Source organism: Quercus suber, unplaced genomic scaffold, assembly GCF_002906115.3.
Source record: "Quercus suber isolate HL8 unplaced genomic scaffold, Cork oak 2.0 scaffold_20, whole genome shotgun sequence".
Classification (NCBI taxonomy): domain Eukaryota; kingdom Viridiplantae; phylum Streptophyta; class Magnoliopsida; order Fagales; family Fagaceae; genus Quercus; species Quercus suber.
Window position 1 is genome coordinate 579,867 of NW_027069485.1, and position 7,048 is coordinate 586,914.

General features: G+C 37.2%; 1 long non-coding RNA gene across 1 annotated transcript; it reads right to left on the reverse strand.

Annotated features, from left to right (window-relative positions):
* Positions 1-3,335: 3,335 nt before the first annotated feature.
* Positions 3,336-6,621, reverse strand: LOC136062900 (uncharacterized). The gene is made up of 3 exons (XR_010624638.1): positions 6,521-6,621; positions 6,339-6,376; positions 3,336-3,876 (listed from the first exon to the last, which is right to left on the reverse strand). It is a non-coding gene; the product is annotated as an uncharacterized LOC136062900 (long non-coding RNA).
* Between the last annotated feature and the right edge of the window lie 427 nt (positions 6,622-7,048).

Here is a 7,048-nt window from a genome sequence, read left to right on the forward strand (position 1 = left end):
AGCACCCCTGATTCTGGGCTACACAGGATATCCAAAGGGTTACCAACCGGTCGGCAACGCAATTGTTCAGGGGACCATCGCCTTGCTCGTATTGACGTTGGTTGGAAGGGTTTTTTGGCTCCGTATGATCTAGAACCCGTACCACACCCACGCCCAAAATACCTCCTCTCGTCCAACCACTCCAGCAAGTCCCTCTCGTACAGGCGGCTGAAGGCGAAGGGGTTGGCTCTTCCACCTCCTCGCTAGAGGAGCAGATAGATAGATTCAAGTTTGAGGGCGAGGATTCAGGAGACGTTCGAGTGATAGAGGTCTCAGACGCCGAGGAGGGTTCCGACAAGCACTCCGGCGTTCAACTTAATTTGTTAGCTACCGTTTCTGAAAGCTCCTCGGACGACAACATGGACTTGAGGAGTTTGATGAAAGGAGGGGGAAAAAGCCCGAGCAGAAAGGGGCTGGAACATCAAAAGTAACGGTGACACTGCCTCCTGCGCCTACGCAGGTTCCCGACCCAAGTCTGAAGCCCAATCTAGACTTGAAGAAGAAGAGACAACACTCTGAGGTCGGAGAAAAACAAGTGCCGCTAGACAAAGGGGCTAAGCAGCAGAAGGTGGTGGACAACCGAGCACACAGGGCCCAGTCTGTCGAAAGTCGAGAAGAGGCTTTCGTGGCAGATGTCCGCCGAGGGGAGGACCGCGAATCTGGTCCCCCAGATTGGAGCTGGATGGCGCTCCAATCCTGTGGGACACTTCCCTCAGGAATTATGATGGAGGGAGGCAGGCTATGTCGCCGAGGCCTTGCAGCAACCACTCCTCCTCCCCCACGACATGGAGTCCTACAGGCGCTTCAACCCGCAGGAGCTCTTCATGTCCCTTAAGAGGGACCTAGCCATGGTGAGTGCGCCACTTAGGAGTTTAAGTTTTATACCTAATTGGTTTTGTTTCTCTTTTTAACATTGGAAGTGTTGTCGTGCAGGTTACTCAGCAAGTCTACGTGGCTGAGGGTTTGAGCAAGGACTCCTGGGTCAAGGCCCAAGCAGCAAACCAGTCCTGGCTTGAGGCGGAGGCATCCCTTGGGAGGCTGAAAGAGGAGCATTCTAAGGTGTCTGAGGAGCTCAAAGAGGTGATCTCCAGAATAAGAGCCTTGATGCTGGGCTTAAAAACGCTGAAAAACAAGCCGAGGAGCAGCGAAAACAGCTGAATGCCACAGAGGTCAATTTAGCGACCGAAGAGAGCTGGTGAAAGGCCTCAGGGCTGAGCTGCAGAAAGCTAGAGAGAACGCCAAAGCAGCCGAGCAAAAGGTTCAGTTGGCCAAGGAGTCAATTGAGGCCGAGAAGAAGGCGGCGTACCAGCTGGGGGCAGATGAGACAGCACAGCAACTCACGGAGCAGTTTGCTTCAGTTTGTCGCGAGTACTGCGACAAAACCTGGGAGAAAGCCTTAGACGCAGCTGGAGTGCCCTCGGACTCCCCCCTGAGGTTACCTGGGAGCGTCTACTACGAGAATGATATCCGAGAGATCCTAGTGGACGAGTCCTCTGCTCCCCCGCCTCATGATGATTCTCGGCCAAGCCAGACCAGCCAGGCTCCTCCGTCCACCCTTGGGCAAGTAAGGAAACTGGTCAGCCAGGTGCCAAAGATCAGCCTGCTGATACAGCCAAAGGAAAAGACCAAGGGTCCGGCGGAGAGAAAAAGACCTCCTGAAGCCACTGCTCAGACAGGCCAAGCTGTTGACCCCGTGCTTCCTCCCGCAAAAGAGTAGACACATAGGGTTTTCCTTTTGCATTTGTATTTTTGTTTTCTATTTAAGATATTGTAGTTTTTCCTTTCTTGTTTGCCGATTTGAGTACTTGTTTTTTTCTTAAATGGAATGATCCCTATTTATCCTTGATGTCTTTTATACATGCTTTATTATTTACTGTTGGCGTTCATACAATCATACATTCCAATTGTGACACAACAATAATGTAAGTAATCTGACTAATGCATCGTACTGGCGGTGTGAGTAATAAGAACTAATACTGAAAAAGGATAGGCCGAATAATAGCTGTTGATGAGCAGTGATTAGAATAAATGCATACGCGAGTTTCGCACTCCCTTCCAAGCAAGACGTAAGTTATTACCCCTAGGTTTTTAATTAGACATAGCGAAGGAAAACATTCATAAATTAGAATCAGCTTAAACGCAATCAGGCTTATGAATCCTATTGTGAGTGATATACTAATTTTTAGAATTTAAAAAAAAAAAAAAAAAAAAAAGGAGAGAGAAAATTTCCTTACCTCCAATGTTCGTTTGTATTGGAAATGATACATGCATGCGTTTTAAAATAGTCATGTGTCGACCTTAAATTTCCTTACCCCCATTGGTTTTTCATTAGTTTTTAAGTTAATATAAACCTTAAATATTCCTCTATTTTTCTTTTACCTTTACACACACGCGCGCGCACACACACACACATATATAATGTGAATCTTTACACATACACTACAAAAAAATGGGGCTATCCCAGCGTTTTCAAAACCGCTGGGATAGCCCCAAAAAGCGCTGGGATAGGGTCAAAATTCCTATCCCGGCGTTTTTTTTCTCGGCGCTTCAAAACGCTGGTTTTTGAATGTTGGGATAGGGTCGTGCGGACCTGTCCCGGCGCTTTTCAAAAGCGCTGGGATAGGTCCCGGCGCTTTTAGACTCTGTTCCGGCGTTTTTAATTGTGCTGGGATAGCCTTTATGAAAATGTAAATATAACCTATACCAGCGCTTTTAAAGCGCTGGCATAGGTAGTACCTATCCCAGCGCTTTCAAAAGCGCTGGTATAGGTCATTAACGAATAAAATTAAAAAGGCCTATACCAGCGCTTTTGAAAGCGCTGGGATAGGTCATTTAAAAAAAAAAATTCCAAACCCTATTCCAGCGGTTTCCCAAGCGCCGGGATAGGTCTTTTTTAAATAAATAAAAAAACAAATTAATTTTTTTAGCACCTGTAATGTACCTACAATACATATTTTCCAATACCTATTTTATAACAACTGTAATAAACCATAATTCATATTTTCCAATAGCAAATACAATACCACATTAAACCAAGAAACTAAATATATTTAATTACACCATATCAATAATTACATCCCAAATATCTAGAATGTTATATATACACAAAATAATACATCCCAAGTGTCTAGAATGTTATGAGGTGCACCTACACTACGATTTCACCATTGCACAAAGTTTCAAAAATGTAAGTCACAAAACAAACAACACTCCTAATAGAAAATACTCCACCTTTTCTCTCCATGCAAGCCACCCGCTTACTCCCAAACAACAACCCACCGCAGCATACTATAATATATTTAATTACACCATATCAATAATTACATCCCAAATATCTAGAATGTTATATATACACAAAATAATACATCCCAAGTGTCTAGAATGTTATGAGGTGCACCTACACTACGATTTCACCATTGCACAAAGTTTCAAAAATGTAAGTCACAAAACAAACAACACTCCTAATAGAAAATACTCCACCTTTTCTCTCCATGCAAGCCACCCGCTTACTCCCAAACAACAACCCACCGCAGCATACTATATGTATTTATTTTCTTTTGGTCTTCATATAATAACTTTGGAATATTGTTTGTCATACATTACAACAGAAAAAGGCATTGAATGAGGTAAGTAAAATAATGAAATAAATAAATAGTACCTAAAAGATGCACTAAAGACAAATATAAAGTAATTTATTTGTTAAGATGCACTAAAGACAAATATAAAGATGCACTTGACAAATAAATCACTTATGACCTCTAATTCCCTATCCACTTGAGTTTTGTCCTTGACGTCGCTGTACAATTGTGACCTTAAAACGAAGGGCTGAAACGAGACCTGAGAGCATGCATTAATTTAACAGAATTTAATGACTATAATTGAAATAAATAAATATTAGCTTGCACTTAAGTATTAAAAATTCCAGTCAATGACCTGAGTTGTTAGTAAAGAGATTAATTTGACAATTTAGAAGCTTTCCTCAGGCTTGTTGATTAATAATAAATAAGCCAAATTCAAAACTTAAGACACATGCTCATTCCTTCAGGTTAAGAAGTTAAGACTTGATAAAAACCAGCCCAACTCAAAGAGGCTTGTAAAGTTGAGGACAGCTTCATGCAATTCTAAAGTACAACCACTTTAAAAACAGCTATAAACTTATTTAACAAGTGACAAATACAGTAAACACAGTAAGACTTAATGACAAGTTGTGTAGCTTTTAAGACTTTAGAATAAGCCATGCCATCTAGTTTGCATCAGGTTGGGTAGAACCATGAGCCAGGACTACAGATAGAACAAGCTAAAAGTGGAGATACTTTTAGCGATATCTAGGCATACTCCATCTGAGCTTAAGCTTAATCCTAATCGAACGCAACTATGGTTGAACCACCCAATGCTTAGCCATTCTAAGTTTAGATACAACCATACCGCAACACATGGCATTAACATTGTAACTTAAGTGGAGATACTTGTTTAAGTACTGTAATAAGTAACCAAACTATGCTAGGCAATAAATTAGTTATCATCTCATGGTTAAGATATAAGTGGGTACTATAAAAACAAAAATAAAAAATTTGTTGGTAATATAGAATATGAGCTAGGAAAACACTTTTTATACTAATTTGAAAAACATGAAGTAGAAAAACACTGATAAGCATTAAACATAATAATAAGGTTTGACATCTAGCAATCATATCTTTGTCTTGGTTACAGATAATTGAAGGAATGCACATTTACAAAACAATTTCAAGTTTAGTTATTAGTTAACCAAAAAGATTAGGCAGGACTTCAGTAGACAAACTTCCACCACTTTATTTGGAATAAAAACAAATTGGGCTATACATAGATATTGATAATCGGGAAAAAAAGAAGAAGCTTTGAAGTGCATATAATCAAGAATTAGAATGGTTGTCAAAATAGTCATTACTGTTAAGTAATGGATAGAAAATACTGACGTGGCTAACAGCCAAAATAAAGTATAATTTTTTATGCCACATAGACTACCATGTGTACTGCCATATCAGCATAAATTTTAAAAAAAAAAAATGTAGATCAAACAAATATCTTTGATTCCGCCTCACTAATACTTGATGACAAATTCAAAGAACATAAATAGAAAAACAAAATCTAACACAAAAATTCCAACTTGAGCATAAATGCGTAATAAAAATCTTCCATAAATGTTTTTAAATCAAATGGGTAATTGTTAAAAAAATTCCAATCTGAGTTCCCAAGAAAAAGAAGAAGAAGAAGAAGTAATACCCAAATCAATGGAGACATAGACGAAGAACAACATTGGAGTTTTTTTTCTTAACAAAAAAAGGGGTTTCTTTTCCAGCATTTTCGTTAGAACCAAACACAACAGAATCGGTACCTTAAAAACTTGAAAAGGCAGATATGGAAGGTGAAAACGCAGGGGTGACAGAGGTAGAGAGAATATTCACTAAGAAAGGAGAAAGGGGAGACCACCAAATAGCCTAAGCCTCTAGTTCAGTCCTCACTGTGACAGACCCAACAAGTAGTCTCACCTCTATGTACTCAAGCCACAACTTTACAACAAAACCCAACAGAGAAATTGGGCTATTCAACTCACAACCATAAACCATGGTTTTTATACATCATTATAACCAGTGCTAACTCCATCACAAACCCTAACCCTCATTTATTTTCTACTCCAATTCTAATTAAAACAAGCCAAATCTTGGGAATATTAATCAATATCAAAGTTATTTAACATTTGCTAACTATCTAGTGCATTCCACAAATAAGTGACTAGTATTAATAACTTGTGAGCCACATGATAAAAAATATTTAAAAACACATAAATTTTATGAAATGTAATATACACAGATATTGAGTTAGTTTGTGCAAATACAATGTGTAGTAATTACGCTTCATATATTAAAAAACAATATATAATATATAATCAAAATAAATATTAAATTTATTTTAAATTACTTTAAAATTTTGGCAATAGAATTTTAGGTGAAGCAGAATTCAAATTTCTTAGAATTAAGAAAATACAGTTTTATTCATAGTAAACTATTGGTAATAGAATTTAATCTATTACCTTTTTGCATGAAAACTTTTCTATCCTCTAGTCTCTAGAGTCCTATCAACATTTAAAATTCTAAGAAATCCTATGATTCCTATCAACATTTAAAATTCTAATAATCCCTTCGAATGGGTTTCAACAACATTTATGACTCCATAACTTGTAATGATCACTTAAGTAAAAATGCAGGAAAAAAAAAACCCATACATTATGACATGTCCATATAAAAAATTAAATTAAAAAATACCTGGACTTTATGCCCCACACGTTTGGCTCCATATAACCCTTTACGAATTATTTGTAAAATTAAATATTAATGAGTATATCAATAAAATAAATGATGAGTAAAATGAATAAAAGAAGAAAAGATTTGGAACTAATAAACTGTGATTCCAAAATGTGATAATTCTGGGAGAATATAAAACTTACATTCCCTGAAAATCGTGATGTAAAAGGTGAAGCACGAGTCTGGTCTTCTAGAGCCACCCTTCTAGATCTGTATAAAGAAGTGTAAAAATATTCTTAATATCGGTAATGAAATTAAAGTATTACATCTATTGCATAAAAGAGAAAAGTTCTTATTTTTGACTAGATCAATGTTTAATTATAGCATAAGTTTGTAAACAATCCATCATATTTAGAAACCGATATTTAAAGTTTTTTATTCTTAACCTTTTATTTATATTCATGGAAAAATGTTACCCATTAAAAGTTAAAACCCTTAAAATACATGTTTAAAATCATAGTGAAATTCCAATCAGCCAAACCCTTCCATAGACTTTATAAAAAAACAAAAAAAATGCTATATACGTGGACATCGTTTACATTGCTATTACATATGTTGTTTTACAAACATGGTTTCATATCCTATTATCCCCAAAAAGATTTTTTTTTTTTTTTTTAAAGCTATACAATTTGTCACAAAAGAAAAAATAGATTGAAAGATTTTTAAAAAAA